Source organism: Belonocnema kinseyi, chromosome 3 (genome assembly GCF_010883055.1).
Source record: "Belonocnema kinseyi isolate 2016_QV_RU_SX_M_011 chromosome 3, B_treatae_v1, whole genome shotgun sequence".
Classification (NCBI taxonomy): domain Eukaryota; kingdom Metazoa; phylum Arthropoda; class Insecta; order Hymenoptera; family Cynipidae; genus Belonocnema; species Belonocnema kinseyi.
Genome location: NC_046659.1, coordinates 124,823,822 through 124,847,317, shown reverse-complemented (window position 1 = coordinate 124,847,317; position 23,496 = coordinate 124,823,822).

Sequence of the window (23,496 nt, the reverse complement as noted above, 5' to 3'; positions counted from 1 at the left end):
GCCTGACTGGTGGGTGGCGGAAGGTGCACCCGTTTCATGTCACCCGACATCAATTTTCGCCACGCAGTCAACCCGTCCATAAAGGGGAAGGGGAACAATAATAGTCGCCAAGGGGAAAAAGTTTCATGACTCCGAAAGAATCATGAAGCTACGATAAATGGAACGGAAGTTGGAATTTTACTCTAAATTATTTATTAAAAAAAAAGTTAATTAATTATTTATTTTGTCCGGACTAGTTCCTAAGGACCTCCTTTTAACCTATTTATTTTTTAAATCTGTATTCCAACATTCCTTCCTGTTACTTTATTTTATTTAAATCTAATTAAGATTTATTCTTTACCTTACGATCTAAATCTAATGTGCCAACCAAGAGGGTGGGGGGGGGGGAATCATGTCAGCAGAAATGATTGCTTATTTATGGCTTTATTATTATTTTTTTTTGTTGTATTATTTTACTCGCGATCATCCGAGCATCGCGTCTCGAGGTGCTGGTTGAGATCCCCGGTTTCAGCCCGTGCGCCAGAAAAGGAGAGGTAGAGAGGACGGAAGATGCTAGTGAGGGATGAAGGATAGGGAATAGCGCGCGTGGGAGGGAAAGAGAGGAAAACTGACGTACGTGACTGAAGCCTGTCGTCAAGTTTTCGCGCGGAACGAAAACACGACGGCAGGCTAGTATCTTCATCGGCCGGAGGACCTTTTCAGCGTTTCCCGTTACACAGGCCGGTGGCAGATGTGCCGAGACAATAGTAATTACCTACAGGAGGGCAAGCAAACTCGTCGCGGAAGCTCAAGAATCCTCAATTTGTCACGTTTGGCCTTCACTTGGAATTGCCTCTCGGAAAATTTCAAGTGGAGGCGTGTGAACAAATTGCTGGACTCTTGAGGTTCTCATTTTTGTCGTTCTGACATACATCAACGTCGCAAAATAAAACGATCAAAAATGTATAGAACTTTATCATTTCTTGAGACTTACTTTATACTAGCGCTTATTTTGTCTTTTTTTAAATATTTGTGTTCAGCTTAGATTCAACATCAGATATCAATTCAGTCATCCCAATAACCATAGCATCATCAATTTTATCAAGGTCCGAATATTTCTAATAGCTCAGGTCCACCATAATAAATTCATTCTTATGTATTTAGGGTCGTTAGAACGAAATCTGTTTCTCGATTTTCAAAATTAAATATTGTGGAGGTGAATTGTTAAAAATGTTCGGCTGTAATATATATAAATGGTGATACTTACGTTTTCAGGATCGCTGAAATAAAATTTTATGTTGGCCTTAAGCTGAATTTAAGCAGTAAAAAATAAAAACATGCGTAAAAATAAGTGCTAGTGTGAAATGATATAAATAATCAAGTTCTAAATATTTTTTATAATTTTGTTCCACCGTATTGGATACGTCATTCTGCATTTTGAAAATCCAACACCAGATTTATATTCAACGACCTCAAAAACCTGAGTATAAACAATTTAGCAAGGTCCGAAAATTTTTAATACTTCATACCCGCCATATTGAATTCTTCATTTAAAATTTTTTTAATTCAACGTCATGTTTCAAATCAGAGACGCCAAAAACCTTACTATCGTCAATTTTCGTCCATATCCAAACATCTTCACTACTTCAGGTCCGCTATATTGGATTCTCTATTTCGAATTTTGAAAATCCATCTTTAGATTTTTTGCATGATGTGTTCTTTTTCCCCAAACTGTGAAGGGTAAAAAAATTGATTTTTAATCAAAAGTTTGGATGTTGTACCATATAAATATATTTTTTTATTTGAAAAGGATGAATTTTTAACAGAAAGATTGACTTTCATGCATTTATTGAATTTTCTATAAAGAAGGTTATTCTGAAACCAAATAATATAATTGTAGATTTGATTGCTTTACAATTAACAAAGACCAATTTTCAACCTAAAACTTAAATTGAAATAGGAACATTTTTTTACAGGAGAGTTAAATTTCTAAGCGAAGCATAGTCGTCAAAAATCGGAAAAAGGTGGTCAAAAACCCAAAATAACCCAAAATAACCTGAAAACTTAAAGCCCCTATATATTGACAACCTGTTCGGTTAATTAATACCGTTCCAACACGGTTATAATTTAGCCAATTTTCAATCAGATAAAAAACAATAATTTTAGGTGGGTTCCCTTAACGTCCTTTGCCCCTTATGTTTATTAAAAAATACTTTAAACTTATATTCATGGAAACTTATCCTAACCTAAACTTGAACTTACTTCTACTTTGTGAATTTTTATCTCAAGAAAAAATATAGATAGAAACTCACTATCAGCCGGAATTATTGCACATGCATCCGTAGAACATATATAACTTTAATAATATTCAACTTCATTATTGTAAACAAAATCTTATTAGTGCTTTTTGTCATAGAAAAAAATTGTTTATTTCACGCTAGTTGCTAGTATTTTTCATAAAAGTCATAATTTGTAACAAACAAATGAGCACGAGTTAACAACTATTGTTTTTATAAACATTTCTATAAACAAATTCTTTATAATCGAGTTTTTCTCATAGCTGAATTGATTTCTCTGAACAAAAGTGATTCACAATTGGCTTTAAAGCCATTTATATACTTCACGCTTTATCAAACATAAACAATATAGATTGTTTATAACAATTTAGTTGAACAAGTCTTCTAATCGGCCGTTTCCTCGTAGAAAAAAATGTTTTTTTCTTCAATATTTATTAGAGTGACATTTATTGTGGTGACTAACCAACGAAATTAAATAAAGAATAATTTATATGATTGTTATAAACAATTTTTTTAACAAAACTATGATTTTTTTTACATGAAAAAGGGACGGTTTTCCACTGAAATTATCCGACAATAAACTAACAGTGATTCCAAAATTGGATATGGGACATTAAATAATTATTTGTGTAATTATTAATAACAATTTTAAAACAATGCGTGACAATCTGCAGTTGGTCGTAGAAAAAATTTATTTTTTCTTCAATAATTTTTGTGATAATCTTACTTGTGTTATTGAATCAATTAAAAAATTGATACTTATAATAATAATAAGAATATTATAAAAAACTTGAAATAAATAAATTACGATTTAGAACTCGAATCATTTTTAGATTCGAATTGTTCTATTAGTTCATCGAGTTTTTGATCAAGTTCAACTTCAACTTTTTTCCATTCATGCTTCAAGGATGCGATGAAAAGATCTGAGGACTCGAAGAGTTTGTGAATTAGGTACAGCGTTATTATTATGGACAGTTTGCTACAGAAATTGTTATTAACAATGACACAAATTATTATTTAATTTTCCATATCCAATTTTGAAATCACTGTCAGTTTATTGTCGGATAATTTCAGTGGAAACCCGTCCTTTTTGCATGTAAAAGAAATAAATCATAATTTTGTTAAAAAAATTTTTTATAACAATCATATAAATTATTCTTAATTAAATTTTGTTAGTTAGTCACCGCAATAAATGCCACTTTAATAATTATTGAAAAATAAAACATTTTTTTCTACGAGGAAACAGCCGATTAGGAGACTTGTTAAACTAAATTGTTATAAACAATCTATATTGTTTATGTTTGATGAAGCTCAAAGTATATAAATGGCTTTAAAAACAATTGTGAATCACTTTTGTTCAGAAAAATCAATTCAGCTATAAGAAAAACTCGTTTATAAAGAATTTGTTTATAGAAATAGTTTATAATATTTAAGTTAAATATTATTAAAATTAATAATGTTCTATGAATCCGTGTGCAATAATTCCGGCTAATAGTGAGTTTCTATCTGTATTTTTTCTTGAGATAAAAATTCACAAAGCTAAAATGGTCAATTTTGTCACTGTATTTGTTTATATGTTGTTGTTCTGTGAGAAAAATTTAAAAAAAGCAAACCACAATTCTCTCAAAAATTAATCGCTGAGCATTTCTAAAAAAAACTTTCAAATCGGTTAAGAAATACGACCTGTCGGCGATTATGAACAGTAAATTCCTATTCCAGACCACTGTGCCTCGCTTTGCTTTGTTGGCTTTTTTCTTATTTTTGTAACTGAAAAATTTGTATTAACAAATATTTTCTGTGCATGTTTAGAACCTGTACCTGGCAATAAGATTTTTTCAATGACCAGGAGGGAAATATTCGATCTTGTAAAATGCAAAGTACCTCAAAGCCCAAAAAGAATGCTTAGACATTATAGAAAAAGACATTTTTCTAAAAAGCTGGGAATCGTTTATGAGATGTCAAACAACATGAAAACGAATATCAAATTATGGCTAACTAAAATCTGGAAAAATGACAGAATGTTAGTCGGAAGTAGAGTATGCAAGTCATTCTCTGTGTTCATAATAAAAGATTGTGAAATTTTATCAACATTAAGCTTCTTTTTGATATTTTTATAGGAAGTATTCCACTATATCAATTTTTTGTCCAATTTGAGAATATTTCGCCAATTACTGGAATGCTTTAGATAAAAAAATGCTATACAATAAGAGAGTCAAATAAAAAAAAATATTTCTAAAACTCGCGAATAGATCATAAAAATTCATAATATATACACGGTTTTGTTAAATATTTTTTGAGTTAACTGTTTTATTGTATAGATTTTTTCATTTGAAGCCTTAGAATAACTGCGAAATAGATAACCACCGTTTAGGGTCATTATAAAGGTCCGCCATACTAGATCCATGGTTAATTTATTTTTTAGATAATTTTTGCCTCTGGATTTGTAATCAGCGACCATGAAAGCCTCGTTATACCAATTTTGAAAAGAATCGACTATTTATTCAGCATACTTGTTCACTATATTGGATCCGCCACTTCTTTCGGACTTTTTGAGATCAGATTCGTAATCAGCAGCCTTCAAAAACCCGTTATACCAATTTTGAAAAGAATCGAAGTTTGTTCAGCATACTCGTATGCTATATTGGATCCCACATTTTGTTTCGGAATTGTTGACATTGGATTCGTAATCAGTGACCTCAAAATCCCATAAGTAATCGAATTGGGCCCATTTTATGAACATAAACTATTTAAGTTTTCAAACGAAAACAATGTATTTTGAAGAAAAAAATCTTAAATTTCCTACATAAAATAAATAATTTACTTTCAACTTGAAAAAATCCCCAAAAAAGGAAACAGTTGAATTTTAAATTTAAAAGATAAATGTCTAATTTTAAAAATCGACTTTTCAAGAATGTAGTTTAGTTCTCAACTAAACAATTATGCACTAAAATCAAGAAATTTCTGGAATAAAATTAGTTTTTTATTAGCTAGTTGAAATTTTATCAAAATAGTTGAAGTTGTATTTTTAATTATCAAAGAGTAATTTTCAACAGAAAATAGAGTTGCTAGATTTTCAGTTGAAAACTAATTTTCAAACAAAGAAAAGAATTATCTGCCAAAATATATTACAATTTTCAAAAAATACTTGCATTTTCAACTCACTCTGTCGTCTTGGTGTAAGTTGTTGATAGTTTCTAGTATTTTCTTCAGGAGTCGGATGCAAAGACGCATGGTGACCAAAATCCACGCCATATGAAGGTTCCGGAGAATCCAATTGATTCAGTAGGCTAGTTATTTCATGTGCGTTAAAACCCTCAATATTTTCAGGATAAGGTGGGCTCCATTCGTTATTTTGCCTTCTTGATGATTCTGTAAAAAGACTGCTGATATACACAAAACTCATCTCATCTAATCTAAACTAATTATACGTTGCGATTTTAGAACCTTCAATTATTTTTAAGGATTAATTGCATTTATGTGTGTTGGGTATTATGGAGTCATTGCATCAAAATCTGGTATTAGCTTTTCAAAATTCAATATCGTGGATCCAATATGGCGTACACTATTGAAAATGCTTAGAACTTGATGAAATTGGTGATACGTAGGTTTTTGGGGTCGCTGATTTCAAATCTCAGGTTCAATTTTTTAAATTTAAAATTCTCTAAATAATATTTTTGATTATTATTTTTCGGCATATTGAATCATTACGCCACCCCAAAAACTTAAGTGTCAAAAATATTATGCAGATCCAAACATTTTTAATATTCCATGTCCGCCATATTGGATCCTTCATTTTAAATTTAAATTTTTTATAAATTAAAAACTTGAAATATGCTTGGTGAAGAACGTGAATCTACGCTATACTATTATATTCGGTACTATATAATGAAGAATAAATGAATAAATTTGGGAATTTGGAAATTATATCACTGCAAGTTTTGACAACTTCAAAAAAAAAAACGATTACTTTTTTTTAATGGTACGCTTAAAATAAAAAATGTTTTATGTAAATTAATATGGAGTTTTTCGCTGTAGACTGAATTGCTTTAAAAAAACTAACATGTGAATCAAACATAACGAATTTCGAGATGACATTTATTTAGGATGGCATAATATGGCAAAAAAAGGACTCTCACCAAATGTACATGAAATGGCTTTTGGTCAATTTTGATTAAACTCAGTAAAATTTTAGTTCTCAACGTTTGGATCAAAATTGTCATTGAGCATAAATTACGAAAATTCACAGTTTTCGAGTTGCAGAGAGTTAAACATGCAACAATATAAACAAACATGAGCAAGTATCTTGAAAACTGCAGGTCTGAGAAAAACATGTTCCTTATTAAAGTTATTGGGCTCTGACGAGGAAAGGCAAAGGAAGTCATGGCAATAACAAACGCGTCATTTTTCAAGGTGTTTTAATGTATACTTCTTATCCATTGCGAATATTCAGCCCTTAAAGACGAGATATGAATAATCAATCAATATAGAGTCCATGAAGGCAAGATATAAGCATATCTTAGTCAATATCAAGTTAATGAAGGAAAGTCATAAGAAGGATGTTGTCCTTTATAAGAAATCTTTTGTGAATCAACTTGTCTCTCACGCATTGAAAATATTTAAACTGGCACAGTTCCCGTAGAACTGATAAGTTAGCACATTCCCAGAAACAAAAACAAATTGTCAGGCCTTACCACCCTGACGTAATCAGGACTCTGGTGTATCTTTCCAAATTTTCATTCTACCCTCGTCTTTTTGTTGGGGACGTGACAACTGATTTGGTAACAGCGGTGGGATTTGTCACTTCCGTTTAAATTCAGGATTTTATTAAAAATTTAACTTCATTGTGTTTGTAAATAAGATAGCTATTTCATCGGCACTCTAGAGTATAAGTCATTCTTAGATACGTTGCTCAGTCACTTTCGGAGCAAGGCAAAGTTCTAAGTGCATGATATTCGGTCTTAATAAATTCCCAAAATGTAAATAAATGCAATGCTTCAGGCTATTCAAACTGTAGCATGGAGACAAGCTACAATACGCCAACACTTTTAATTGCCTTTATTATTCAGATTTCCAAGAGTCTAGGACAACAAGTTGATTCTATTGTAGGATTCTCTCTCTCACGAATTGATCACTCGTGGATGGAAATCCTACATCAGAATTCTCATTTTTAAATTCATTCAATTTTAACGAGAAAAGTAAGTTAAAATTACAACTACAATTAATAGACAGAATCGACATCTTTCTAGTCGATATCAAGCGAATAATCTGCGTCTGGCCTTTACTGCGTTTTCTACTCAACGAGTGCAGTCGGTCGCTAAGTGATGGGTACACGTTTCCGATCAGACCTTTCACTTACAGTTCAGCAACACGTTTGATCAATTCATGATTAATAAAGTTGCAGTAATCCATTATATAGTAACTCATGCAAGTTACCTGCACATGTTACAAAAAGCTGATAGGTAACTTTTATCAAACTAAGTCCTCGAGAAAATCCATAGATGAAATTATTTCGACTTTCATGGTCATTCCATACATTGGTTGTCATGGTCTAACCTTCACCGCCTTTTCTACTGAACGGCGACCGCAACTATCAGTCAGGAATCAAAGCTCGATTATAGTCAGGCCCTTCGCTTACAAAGTAATGAATATGTGAACAACTGTTCGATAGAAAACCTTGTAAACAAATGAGCTACTTAAAGAATCAATTGACTGTAACTAATTTTTCAAAGTAAATGACCAACCATCAATCGCAGATCTTAGACAAAAAAATATCCAAGTGAATATTACTGATTCACATAAACTACTATAAGGTCAACGTAAACGATTCTGTCGACGATCTATCTTCGAACAATAATTTAATTTGATTGAATAAATTATTACCCTTTAATAAGATTATTTATTCAAGAGTTTTTATTTGTCCAAAAAATTTATTATCAACAATTGAAATAGTTCAAATTCCGATATGAGACAAAATTATTAACTCTAACGTCATTGCATCAGAAATTCCATCGGAAATAACGGGTGCAGTGGGTAGATTATTTTTCAAACAATTATAGTTTTCTTTTCCTGAAGGTCAGACAACTCAGCGGCGCCACTAGAGAAAAACATAATGTCATATAATGCATATATTTTGCTATTTTTTACCAAAAAAAAATTTTGCCTTATTAGTTTTCGAGAACACAGGTCGGCGCTAGCTTGCCGGCAACTCAGCGGTGCCCTCTAAGAAAATCATTCAAAAATCAATAAATTAAATAAAATGACTAGGGTAGATTTTTTTACTATTTTTTCGCTTTACAATGAGCTATACATCGCTTTTGTAGAGTCAACCCTTATTTTAAAAAACTACCCCTGCAATGAAAAAAGTATTTTAAAAAAGTATTGAGAAAAGGACTATGCGAAATTTTTTTGCTATTTTTTTGCTTTCAAATGTGATATTAAACGCTTTTGTAAAATCAATCCTTATTGTAAAAAGCAACCCCCTGTGTTGCACAAACGTATTTAAAAAATGCAAAAATCCAGATGAAAAGCACTTGTAAACGATGAACACGATTTTTCTAAATCATAGCTAAAGAGAAAAATTATTTTTCGCCCCTAATCGTCACAAAAACAACCCCCGTATTTGAATTTGAATACAAAACTGAAGACTAAAGTCAAAAATGGTATACATTAACTGTTGGGACTTTTGTCCTCCTAATCGTTGTGTTCTCTCATTATTCTCCAATGTCATTTACAATGCTCGAAATACACTAACAAAAGCGTTAATAATGCTTTTGTAAAGTTAACTCTTATATGAAAAAAGAATATCCTGTAATGAAAACACGTATTGAAAAAAGTCGATATCTACATGGATGGCACTTAGTTATAAAATAGTAACATGGTACTTTTAAGCGTAACTATTTCTCACCCTTACTCGCTAAAAAAATAACCGCTGCAATGTATATCATTATCTAGTCTATATGCGTATATTCAAAAAATATAATTTACCTTTTTCTATGGACCTTTTAATGCTTCTAATTAACTGCCAGCGCGAGAATGAGGTCTATCAAGCTATCACCTCTACAAACGAAATTATTAAATTTTCTTGTATCAGAATTTAGGACTTTTTCGGAATCTTGAACGCATCAACAGCCAATTTCTGAAAACCATCCCTATTAAAAAAATACGGCCTATTTAAAAAGTAAAATTCGGAAAAAACAGAAAACACTAGATTTTGGGCTTATTTTGAGCTTCCGAATGCACGAAAAAATCCGAAACCTACCGCATGTTCAAAAAACCACTCCCTTGTAAAAAATTAATTCCGCAAAAGACAAAATGCACCAGATTTTGGGCTTATTTTGGGCGCTAAGGGTTGGAGCCAAAAAATCGGAGATTGTATTTTCGAAAAGCCAAAAAAGCAGAGACTCCATTGACACTGGGAAATACTTTGGAAATATTATTTTTTAGTAAAGTTATTTCTACGTGGTAGAGAGTGGCTGATTTTGGATGTTAAGGGCTGGATCCCAAAAATCAGAGCGGGTGTTTTCAATGAGTCCAAAATTCATAGGCTCGATTGACACTGGCAAATTCTCAAAAAGATTGTTTTGTACAATTTTATATCAGCGTGGTAGAGAGGGGTTGATTTTAGACGTCAAGGGTTGAGAATAAAAATCGAAAAGGGTATTTTCGAGAAGCCAAAAAATCAGAGACTCCAGTGACACTGAAAAATTCTCAAGAGGATTATTTTTTTACAATTTCATATCTAGGTAGTAGAGAGATATCTATCTTACGTGGTAGAGAGCCGTTCATTCTAGACGTTAAGGGTTGGAGTTAAAAAATTCGAGAGGGTATTTTCGAGGAGCCCAAAAATCAGAGACTCCATTGACATTAGAAAATTTTCAAAAGGATGATTTTTTTACAATTTCATATCTTCGTGGTCGAGAGGGGTTGATTTTCGACGCTAAGGATTAAGGCCAAAAAACTAAAGTGCGCATTTTCGAGGAGCCTAAAAATCAGAGACTCCATTGGCACTGGGAAATTCTCAACAAGAGTTTTTTGTACCATTTTATATCTATGTGGTAAAGAGGGGTTGACTTCAGACGTTAAGGGTTGAGGCAAAAATCGGAAAGAGTATTTTCGAGGAGCCAAATAATCAGAGACTCTAGTGACTATGGAAAATTCTCAAAAAAGATTACTTTTTTACAACTTTATATCTAAGTGATATAACTTTGTCAAAAAAAGTATTTTTAAGAATCTTTCAGTGTCAATGGAGTCTTTGATTTTTGGGCTCCTTAAAAATAACCTTTCCGCTTTTTTTCTACAAACCTTATCGTCTAAAACCAACCCCTCTCTATCACGTAGGTATGAAATTGTAAGAAAATAATCCTTTTGAGAATTTTATAGTGTCAATGGAGTATCTGATTCTTGTGCTCCTAGAAAATACCGACTTAAATTTTTTGGCTTAACATCTAAAATGAACCCCTCTCTACCACGCAGATATAACTTTGTCAACAAATAATCTGTTTTTGAATTTTTTAGTGTCAATAGGGCTTCTGAATTTTAGGCTTCTTAAAAACGCCCTTTCCAATTTCTTGCCCCTAACCCTTAATGTTAAAAATTAACCCTTCCAACCACGTAGATATAACATTGTAAAAAAATAATCCTTTTGAGAATTGTTAGTGACAATGGAGATTCTGAATTTTAGGCTCCTTAAAAATAACCTTTGAGATATTCCGTATTTTCCAGTGTCAATGTAGTCTCTGATTTTTGGGCTTCTCGTAAATACCCACTTCGATTTTGGTGCTCTAACCCTTAACGTATAAAATAAACCCCTCTCTACCTCGTAGGTATTAAATTGTAAAAACTTAATCTTCTTGGGAATTTTCCACTATCAATGGAGTCTCTAATTTTTGGTCTCTTAAAATTTTCCAATTTCGAGGTTTAAAATTTTACTAGTGGTTTGGTGTTTTTGTATATAGCTGTGCTTTTTATGATCTTTTATTTGGTGCATTCTAGAGCCTAAAATAAGCCCAAAATCTGGTGCATTTGGTCTTTTGCAGATTTGATTTTTCGCAAGGGGGTGGTTTTTTTTTTAAATTGGGTAGGTTTTGGATTTTTTCGTGTATTCAAAAGCCCAAAATAAGCACAAACTAAACCCAGAATCTAGTGTTTTTTCCGAATTTGTTAATTTCTTTTGTAGAGATGCTAACTTGATAGACCTCATTTTCGCGCTGGAAGTTAATTAAAATCATTAAAAGGTGCATCGAAAAAGGTAAATTATATTTTTGGAATATACACACATAGACTAGAAAATGATATACTTTGCGGCGGTTATTTCTGTAACGAATAAGGGTGAGAAATAATCAGACTGAAAAGTACCATGTTACTATTTTATAAGTAAGTTCCATCCATGTAGATATCGCCTTTTCCCAATACGTGGTTTCATTACTGGATATTGTTTTTTCACATAAGAGTTAATTACGTATACAATTTTTGACTTTAGTCTTCAGTTTTGTATTCAAGTAGAAATACGGGTTTTTTTTTGTAACGATCAGGGGTGAATAATAATTTTTCTCCTTAATTATGCTTTAGAAAAATCGTTTTCATGATTTACAAGTGCTTTCCATCTAAATTTTTTCATATTTCAAATACGTTTGTGCAGTTGAGGGGGTTGCTTTTTAAAATGAGGGCTGATTTTACAAAAGTGTTTAATATCACATTTGAAAGCAAAAAAATAGCAACAAAATTTAGCCTAGTCATTTTTTCAATACCTTTTTAAATACTTCTTTCCGTGACAGGGGGTAGTTTTTTAAATAAAGATTGACGCTGAGTTGCCGCAAGCTAGCGCCGTCCTGTTTTCAAGAAAACTAATAGAGCAAAAAAAATTTTTTTGGTAAAAAAATGAGTTGTCTGACCTTTTTTTGACTTCCTTCAATAAATAGAGGATATTTTGCCGCAAATATATTTAATTTTCTTGTGTACTTAAACGTCCTCCGCTTTCAGCCAGAAGCGAATGAGGCCGTACATAGCATCGTACTGTCATCATCGATTATCTACTCAGTGACCAGTAACTTTATGACAACTTGCTTCTGAATACTTATTCAAGTCAAGTGAATAAATTCATTGAGTGATTAAAGTAATAACACAAACTGATCCATATATAAAAAACAAAACAAAAACTGATAACATATCACCTAATTCTTCTTAACAAAAGAAGGTACACAATTTAATTTTTTTTAATAATGATTAATTAAGACGTAATGTACGACGGGTTTCCCTTGACATTACACAGTTTTTGACAAACCATGATGTTTCGCAAAATTCCAAACGAATCAAACAAATCGCAATTTGCTGGCGATATAAATCGTAGCCTTGTGGACGCTATGATGACGTCCAGGGCAGAATATTTTGCTATAAAACAAGGTGTCGTAAACATCCCCAGTTAAGATGACAAGAATATGCCAGTTAGAGACTTCATACAAGATATTACAAACGGAGAATCATTGGTGCCATCTAAATGTGAAACTCAGTATCTTAGGCTGGTTTCAGCTTGGATAAAAAAACCAGCACAGGACAGCGTTCATGGGAAAACTTTTACGACTCTCAAAGATTTAATTTAACAGCTGAAACAACGATTCGCATCCCGAAAAACTTATTCACCTTATCTACATGAAATCTCAACTATTTGAATGAATCGAGAGGAAAATCTTAGTGAATTCTTTGGTAGGATTATTCGTTTATAATGAGGATCTCAGGCAGCTCTTGAACATAAATATAATGATGTTAAACAATTATAGGCTCCACTTCATAATTGTGCCCTTGAGGCCTTCAAATGAGTATATCGTACCTAAGTAGAGAGAAAGACATCACTTGAACCCTGCATGCCCAATAAGTTCTTATCGCAAAACAAGGTTCTTATTCGCTCTGAGGATCTAAATACCAAAATCTCTGAGCTCTGCCATATCAATATCCTTATATGCTTCATCACCCTTATCCTTATTTTTCAAATGCACTTGCACGAGGTAATGGGTATCCTAATTCTAAACCTAATCACTCTGATGGAGGTTTAAACACTTCACCTTGGTCGCAATCTCCTGTATGTACAAACAAGGAGGCTTTGAACTAGTAGTGAAATTCTCATCGGCAGACTTCATGCAAAATAAAGCCAAATTTCTGGTGGACACCGGAACCGATGTCAAAATAATCAAACTAAATTCATTATATGGTGGTTTATTAGTCACAAAACAATAACTCTACAGATATTACAGATTTTACTCCTGATAAAATTTCAACCAGCGGTAGCTTAAAATTAACCTTATAAGAGTCTCCAATATAGTTTTGCGTAGTTTATCCAGATTTTCCTATTAGTACAGACAAGATCTTAGGACGAGAATTCCTCCATGAGGAAAAAGTAAACATATCGCTCTGGCCCAACATCATAGTAATGCATTCGAGACCTACTAAATCTATTTATTTCATTGATGATGAGTCACAAACTGCAAAGGATCAAATCTTAGATAACAGAGAACCAGTTCTATGAGAATGAAGTATCAAAGTAAGATCGCGACAAGTCATCCCCGTAAAAATAGCCAATGACGAAATAAAATCGAGCTATTTACCACTCATGAAAGCAGAAGAAGGCTTGTTAACAGGAGAAGTTTTAGTATCAAATTTCCGAAGAAACTAGCACATTGACGCAATAAACACAGCAGAAGAAGATATAAAAGTAGAATTTGAACGTCAAAAATTAATTCCCTTCGAATATTATCAGCCCACAGGTGTTGAAGTGAACGAATATTCAGCTGTCAAGAATTATGTGGCTCCCGGAAATAGAGTACAAGCAATTCTAGATATCCTAAAATTAGATCATTTAAACAGAGAAGAAAAAATCGTGTGATGAAATTTGTTTAGGAATATGTGAAAGTGTTTCACTTAACTTAAGAATCATGGACTCCCACTTACGTGGAAAACACAAAATATACACAAGCGACGATGTACACATAAATGTCCGTCCCTATCGGTCTTCTCCTGTTCAAAAAGAAAAAAAAATAGTAATCAATCGAATGCTGACAGAAGGTGCCATTGCACATTCAAAGTCACTCTAAATTTGTCTATCTCGATGACAAAGTAGTTTATGCCGTAAAGTTAGAAGAACATAAAAAGAAAGTAAAACGTCTCCTTAACAGGTTGAAAGAAGCAAATCATTTAATTGAACCAGAGAACGGACCCAAAGAAAATAAATACGTGCAAAATTTTCCTAGGCCCAAAGACCCATGGAATATTACAAACGTTCTATGTCTCTCTAAATGTTACAGAAGGTTTATACAGATTCCGTCACAAAAACAATACATTTAACTAACCTTTTAGAGAAATGTGTACCATTCATTTAAAGCACCGAAGAAGAAGGAAATTTTAAGACTTTGAGATAAAACTTGTGTGAAAGCCCTATATTACAACACCTAGACTTTCAGAAACCTTTTACCATAGCCAGTGACGCATCAGGATTTTCGAATTTTAAATCAAGGAGATTTGACGGATGATTTGTCAAAAGGTGAAAAGTCAGACATGTTTAGAAAAATTTCTAAAGATAGCGATACTGAAACTATGATATGCCATGGTTGTGCGATTTTACAATACATCACAATACATAATATAATATGGAATTACAATTTTGGTATTGTGACCTGAAATTACAAACATAATTACAATTATGTGTTTCAGCTAAAAGTATGCCTTTTATTTTGTGCAATATTGAAGTACCATAACTTCCTTTAGAAACATAATAAAAAATTGAAATTTAGGGAAATATGTTTTTCATCTGAAAAAAACAGAAGTTGGTGTTTTCGTAATCAATTTTAGAATATTTTTATTTTTATGGTGAGAAATAGTATAATCTGCTACAGAAACTGAAAGTTAAGAAAATAATGGATATTTAAAAAAATAAAAATAAGAGAATTCTGGAAGTTACCGCTAAAATACCAACTTCTTTTTTTGCTTTCAGATGAAAAAAAATATTTCCCAAATTTTAAAATTTCCATTCTGTTTCTTAAGGAAGTCTATATTTCAGGAAAACTTTGTGATTAATGAGTTTATTAAAATTTTAGATTTCTCTAATATATATTTTGCAATTAAAAATTGTTTAATCAATCTACATATGAATTCAACTCTAAAGAAAATGTAAATTGAATATAAGAGACTGAAAGCTTTGATATTTATAATATTAAATCTTAAGCCCAGAATATGTATTAACTCTTTTATTTGATAGAAAAGTTGGAAACACAATTTTTGCCAATATTGTGTAAGTTTCCAACTTTACCAAAATATTATATCTACGCTGTTAAGAATTTCTGTTGTGATTTTACAATAAATGTAACGGAAGTTTATTGCTAAAACGTGATGTAATTTCAGAATACATGTAATATAATTTTACAATACATGTGTTGTGAACAGGTTTTGTTGGATGTTGTGAAATTACAAAACATTCGTTGTAATTTCACAATACTGTAATATGACGGTACAATTTCGTGCATTGTAAAATTACATTACATTTTGGTAATAAACTACTATTACATTTATTGTGAAATCACAACATACACTTTTAGCAGTGTACGATCTTAGGACATAAAGGGGTTAACAAAACAGACGGACAAATACGAGAATGATTTACATATCAAAGAATTAAAGATCAAGTCACTGAATTTGTATGAATGTATAGTGTTTGTCAAGAACAAAAAATTATTTGAGCAAAAACTCATAAACCCATGATTCTTACGGACATATCAATTGAAAATTTGGAGAAAATATCCGTCGACACAATAGGACCCTTACTAACAACGCCTGATGCTAATCAACATATTCTTACAATGCAGGACAATTGGTCAAAATACTGTATTGCAGTGGCCATACCAGACATAACAGCAACAAAAATTTCTCACGCGTTGGCTGAAAATATAATTTTACAATACGGAACACCAAAGGTCACATTGGCCGATCAAGAAAGCACGCTTACAGGAAATCTTCTAAGACAACTATCAAACACAATCGCAGCAATACTAGAAAAACATTGTAAAACGTTTCTAAAAACATTTAGACAAACTAAAGGTTGCTAATGAATAACCTCTAATAACCACTAAACAAAGTTTGTTAATAAACCAAATGTTCCTTTACAGGATGACAGAATCAATACTTTTTACCTAAACAGACAAATACCAGGTCTATCCAGCGTTAAATTATCTGAAGGGTGTAAAAGAAGATTTGAAATTTTCAAAAGGACCTTTGGAAGAATTATCAGCTTAGTATAATTTTTCCAAACCTGTTTTCAGTTTCTTGAAATCAACAGGCCCACCTAATGATGAAAGATTCTATGTCAAATGTATATTAGAAGATATCAAATATGAAAATTTGTTTACGCAAAAGAGCGTTGGAGAAAGAAAACTAAACATGGCAGAAGACTCTGCCGCAAGAAAATTGTTAGTATATTTAGAGAAGGGTTATTTCTTTAGCGAGGAGAAAAATCAATTTCGAGAAAATACAGAGGAATCTGTACTTTGTTCGGAGGAAGGCGCAGTTTTTGACCAATCAGCATAAGATTATTTATGCATATTATTTGAGCTTTCGTACAGTTCGTAAAAGTTATGGTGCTAATATAGAGTGAGCAATGGTATAGTTTTTGAACTATATAAAATTAAGTGGCCCGAAACGTATGATGAATATGAAAATTCAATTTTTGACCATCGAAACCAAATTTTATATACATGCTTTGTGCTTCTAGATAGGCTGTAAGAGTATGGAGGGGGAGGGGCGTAACACGGATGCAGTAAGGGGCGCACAGTCGCAGTTTTGAAAGAATTGGGATCAGATTTTTCACACGTGTTTTTTGAGTTTCCGGACAGGTGGCAAGAATATTAGGGGATAATGAAGTGGGGCACCGTTTTTGAAATATATACAATACAGTAGCCTAAAAAATATGATGCTTATGCAAATATACAGTTTTTGATCAATCAGCCGCGTTCGCATCTAAAGCTATTAAAGAAGTAACTAATACGTTTATCACATCTCGAGAAAATAGGCGAGGGTAGAACATAAATTTAGAAGGAGCGAGATCAGAGTGCTGATTATGTCAGGGTGGTAAGGCCTGACAATTTATTTTTGTTTGTGGGTACGTTGTCACTTATCAGTTCTATGCAAACCTTGTCAATTTCGGTATTATTGAATGAGTGAGACAAATTTAGACTCATCAAAGGTTTATTATAAAGATTATAGAAAAGATTACAGTTATAAAAATATTAACACACATGAACCTTTCTTCGCAAGAAAGAACAAGAGAAAGTTGATTTGTCGATAGTTTTTCCGTGTAAACTGTTAGGCAGCGACGAAACCTTACTGGATGTTTTTTATTTGTGAGAACAATACACAAGCACGTGTCACAAGAGCTAGTGCCATACAAGGCCCTAAACATTTGCTCAATACATACTAGAGTTCTTTCGCGAACGTAAACACCACGGACTTTATTCGGAAACGACTTCATTAACGACGACAGAAAGTCTCAGTCGGCGTGACTTTAGTTCTCAACACAGTGATTCGTTGCTAGCTTCGCGAAACCTCTGGCACGCGTTTCGTTTATCATAACAATCAGTATGACTTCTAAAAGACCTAAAACTTCGAAGATTCGTTACTAGGTCGTCAGAACCTCTGGAATGCGATTCTTGTACCAAAGTTTAGCGACGTTATCGATACGACTGCTTGGAAATGAAGACGATCTTCAAGGGTAGTGCTGGGTTTATATACGCTGGGGACTTCGGAAAAGTCACGTAGAGGTGGATTTGCAAATTGTCACGTGGAGGTACATTTGTAAATTGTCACGTACAGGTGCATTTGTAAATTATCACGTAGAGGTGCATTTGTAAATTGACACTCCTTGACAATTCAGAGAAACGTTGATTAATGCGTGAGATTCTTGATATTGTGCTTCGTGTGACTCGATGTTCTGAATAATGTTTTATATTCACCGCATCAGTCAGTAATGGTATTGAATGAGTGAAAAATTTTTTCAATCGCAGTGTTCGACGCACACACTGTTTCTTCTCTTGGCCTTTCAGGGATATAAAATGTCTTAATCATAGTTTTTATATGAGGTCATACGCTTTTTAGTCACAAATTGTCTGACGTTCGATTATAATTATTCAAGTTCATATTTCTTTAAAACGAGATCCTACGACTTGAATACGATTTTTATCATTTAAGATTAAAAAACACCTTCTTTAGGATATGTTTTTCAGGTTAGGATTTTTGTTCGCATTTAGAGTTCCCGCCTCGCACTCTGGAAGAGTCTCGGTGGCCCATGCGGTAAATACTAGCCTAGCAAGGGAGTTGTTCATCTCCGGAGAGTCGTGGGACCGTTACCTCTAGAGAAAAAAAGGTGTTTTCTCTAAGTACTTAAGGCTGTTGCTCTTGGTGGTTCGGAACCCACCTTAAACTGTAGGTCCCCCTTCCACCACCAAGTAAGTGTGTGGAGGGTGTGTAAATGAATAGAGAAGGTGTAAGAAAAATGTAAATCCTTGGGGGACACATTAGAAGCTTCGATTCCAGTTAGCATGCTTTGCATTAAGGTTTTTATTTCTATTTTACTTTCTCGGAGTTTTTTCCAAGTTTAGTCCAAATTTGATTATCGACTTTAAATTTTTCAAATCCAAGTTCTATAATAAATACTTAAGATTTTATATTTATTTTAATCCATTATTTCATGTTAAAACTTAATGACAAGGGAAAAAATGTAAGTAACAGCGAATGTAATTAAAGGTTTTACTTTTGAAAGCGTAGTTCAAACATAAGTTGAGTTAGTCTTAAGTAATAAAAGTTTCTTCATCGTATGTTTTACACGTTTTTTATAAATTTATACTGCTTCTATTGCATTTCTGTTTGTTCTTAAGGTATAGTATTAATTAGAGCGGCCACTGCATGACGGCCAGATGGTCGCCACAGCGCACGTCTCGTTTATCATAATAATTAATACAAATGTTCATTATGAAATTCTAACATATAACTTGTAAAAAAAGACTTCCAAATCACGTTGTTTCACCAAGCTTCGCATGTGTTATACTTAGAAAATCTTAACATGTTCATACAGTGCATTAAGTTTGTGATTTCCTTTATCTCAATATTTAAAATTGAAAGTAGAGAATACTTATTAAATAGCATCAACTGCAACTGCAGCTGCTAGCTAAGAAACTAAATATTTGCTTAATTATCATACATCTTAGGCCACTTTATTATATATATATATTTCAAAAGCTGTGCCCCCCCCCATTATCCCCCTATCCTCTTACAAACTGTCCAGGAGTCCAAAGAATATGTGTGAAAAATGATTTGCCGACGGGTAAAAAACAGCGACTTACCCTCATCCCTACTACCTGCACCCTTCCCTCACATGCCCCCAAACGTCCGAGAGCTCAAGAAATACACATTAAATCTCAGAGATCACATTTATTTGCAGTTGGATAAAAACCTGGAAGCAATTGAAAAGTAAAATTATCCGACGAGAATTAATTTTTATCACGAGGCAGATTAAAATTATTCGTCGTAAAATAATTGTAGTTGCGAATTGTTTGCAACGTTTTTATCTAGCTTTCAATAATATCCCTGGAATTTATGGTTTATGTGTGGTAAACATAAATGTATGCGTTGTGTGGAACTTCTCGTTAACGAATTTCATTTCTTTATTTCTAACCATTTTTTCTTACTCAACCAATTGCAAATTATCTCCGTGTACTTATGATACTAATTTAAGACATATTCTATTGCATTTCTAAATCTTGAAGACAGTGGCATGATTCAACAATAAAATAAAATTTCAGGGATTTTATAAGTTGCATAAAGTTTTAAATGGCCAATGCCATTAAGGGAACTTTGTAGTCATCAAAATCAGAAGCTCTCAATTTGTATCCTCAGTTGTCATTTGGACCAAAACTAGGCTTTCGGGGCGGGATCAATTAAACGCTGTACCCAGGTGTCGCATGTCCGGAAACAGCCTTGTATATTATTTATACTGCATATCTATATGTATCACACTTTATCAAATAACAAGACCGATAGTAGTTTATTCTGATGATGAACAATTCTCGCCCTTAAAATGAATATTTCTTTATGTTTAACGAAGTACTTAGTCACACAGCAAATATTTGTTCTACGCTTACCGAATCTTCATCATAAAAATGTTAAAAGGTGTTTTTTTCTTTAAACGTAATTTTTATCAGTTTTTACCTGAACAATTATATTTTTAGGCATTATCATAAATCTTAAGAACGTTTTTTACCCGCAGCAGCATAGACTCAAACAACAATTTCAGGAATTGGCAGAATTATCTCCCCCACCCCCATCACTTGACAACCTATACACTCGAATAGTCAGTGACATATCTTTATGGTTTTTTATGGTGCAACTCAAAGCGCCATTGCGTCATACTGTTGTTCCAAAGCCTAAAATTAAATGAAACGATCCTGAGTTTTGAAATACGAAAAAGCTTCTAATCTGTGCTAATTAGACCCTAAGCGGTACGGAATTGGGGTATGAGTTGATTATACTTTTATTAACACAATATTTGCACGAGTGCATGAAATGCAAGTTTTTTACGTTCGTTGGTACGTTAACAACTTCTCTGCGCTTTGTAAATCACGAAAATGCTGATTTGTCTAAAGCTTACAGGGTATTTGCTAAAGTAATAGATAAATTGTATTTTTATATTCACCAATAGAATTCAGGATAACGGTTAAGTATAAGTACAGAATACAGAATATCCTCATCTTTTCGAATTAGACAACAAACTGCTTAATATATTAATTAGAAATTTTATTAACAATTTAGCTGATGAACATTGAACTACCTCATTGGGTTATAGAATATATACGATGGTCGTTATCTTTTAGAGTAAAGTCATTACATTTTTCTCTGTCTGAGATATTTACATTTGATAAGATTAAGTTGAAACGAAAATTATTTGCTAAAGTCAACTTTAAACAAAAACATCGTTCTCTAACTTCGAGACTCAATCACTGTCACAGAAACCCTAATTATATGTTTTTATCACAAAATATGAATGCTATTACTATTATGTTGCAGTACTGAGACTTAAAAGAATGTAAGGGGCTAATTACTTCACTTTGAAGCATACACTATTAGAAATATGTTACAATTATAACTCAAATAATTGAATTAATTCTTTCTAAATTTATACACCAGGTTTAGTGATCTTAAATATTTCGAGAGTTTTGAATATATGACAAGGGGTATCAATAAATGGTATAAATATTTAATTAATGTTAATAATTTTTCATGTTTTCAAGGGATTTTAGATTATTTTTTTGGAATTCCTAATACCCAAAAGGATTTCTTACGATTACAATATTTCGAAGTAATGTCAAAGTATTTCCGCGCGATTAAATAACTTTCGAGGAGATTTCTATTGATTTCAAGAGATTCAAAGACAAATTTATTTAATCAGGTAAAAATATTCATTGGCTTTGAGTCAAGTAACAGGTTTCTCGATGCAAATAAATTTCTGTTGGGAAAAAGAAATATCTTTGTTTAAAGTAAGTTTTTAGCTGTTTAAATCGAAATTTTCTTCTATTTAAAATTCTTTCCCTCTTTTTGAAGATATAACCGTTTAAATAAAAAGTTAATGAAAAAAATTTTTTTTAAGATTTTAGTTTAATAAGATCTTACAGAAAAAATACAATCTTACAGGAAAATTAAACAATAAATTTAAAAGAGACATTTATATGTAATGTACATTAATTTACACCTAAGGTTTTATGGTAATTTTTCATTGTATATTTTTTTGAAATTTTTTATTTATATTTTTTTATGTCTTTCGATATAAGTAAAATGTTGAGAAATATTAAGATTTTCTCAGTTTTTTAAATGAACAAATACATAACATAGAACAGCATAAATAAATTAGTGTATTTATCTTCTTTACGTTAATCACAACGATGATTTGTAACTTTCTTATTTTTTGCATATAATTTCATTTTTTTCTGTGGTTTATTTTGTTTTGAAATTTATTAACAACTTTTTTCAAAGCATAAGTTATGCTTTTGCTCAAATTTTCTGCTTTTTGGGGATGAAAAAGAAAATCAAGTTCTTGAACCAGCCATCTTTGACCATCGGTTGTGGTTTTGCTCACCAAAAATTTATATTTTCATACTGCAGCATTAAGATACAAATAAGTTCAAATTTGTGATTAAACAATAAAAATTAAACTTTTGTCTTGAATTTTGGTTCTCAAACATAATTATTCAAATTGGCAAAAATATAGAAAAAATGTTTATTTCTAACACATGGCAAAAATTCATTTTTTAATGGTATTGAAAAATAAAGTTACTTCTGCTTATATAAAATCTACATCTAAATACTTTTGTGTACGCGCGCCTTCAATAAATAATTTCATAAATTATTAAGAATAATATGATTCAATAAATTAATGTAACAAGTAAGTGCTGTAAATGTAATTAATGCAATTTTATATGAAATTGCAACAACTCAAATAGACAAATTGATTTTTAATTTTCATAAATACAAGCAGTTTATAATTCGTGAATAAGAAAAGGTGTGTTTTCATACTTTCTAAATGTTTTCGATCATTAGTGTACTTAAATTGATGTATCGCTTGCACAATTTGCACATTTCTTGTATTTTCGCATTTATTCTCTTTATGTTGAAATAATTTTTTATTGATTCAAAATCATTATTTAGAAAGGTTACTAGCAATAGATTTAATAATTTATTGAGAAGTAACATTTCCTATTTCTTTCGTAGATACAGTAATTCATTTATTCGAACATTTTTTCGTCAACATATGGAAATGGACCGATAAATCCACCTGAGGATATTTTGTCATTGCACTAGCTGGGGCCAAAATAGGAAAATGTCCCATGTTGACGATTTAGGCAGGAACAAACCATATGTGAATGGAACATCCAACTCGGCTAGGGCCTAACTTACCGACCAACTTGGCCCCAAATTGGCTTTATTTATTTTTGTAGTCTTAATCATATTAAAATAAAAATTTTTGTTTGAAATAAAAAATTATTCAAAGCATTTATAAAGGTAGAATTTTTTATTTAAAACAAGCATTTTAAGTAACTGAACATTTAAAGAAAAATCTTATTCCTGAACCGAATTATTAGTCGCCAGTCTGATCTTTCAGTTGCCATCCCAATCGCCGTAATAATAATTTTCTTACCAAGAA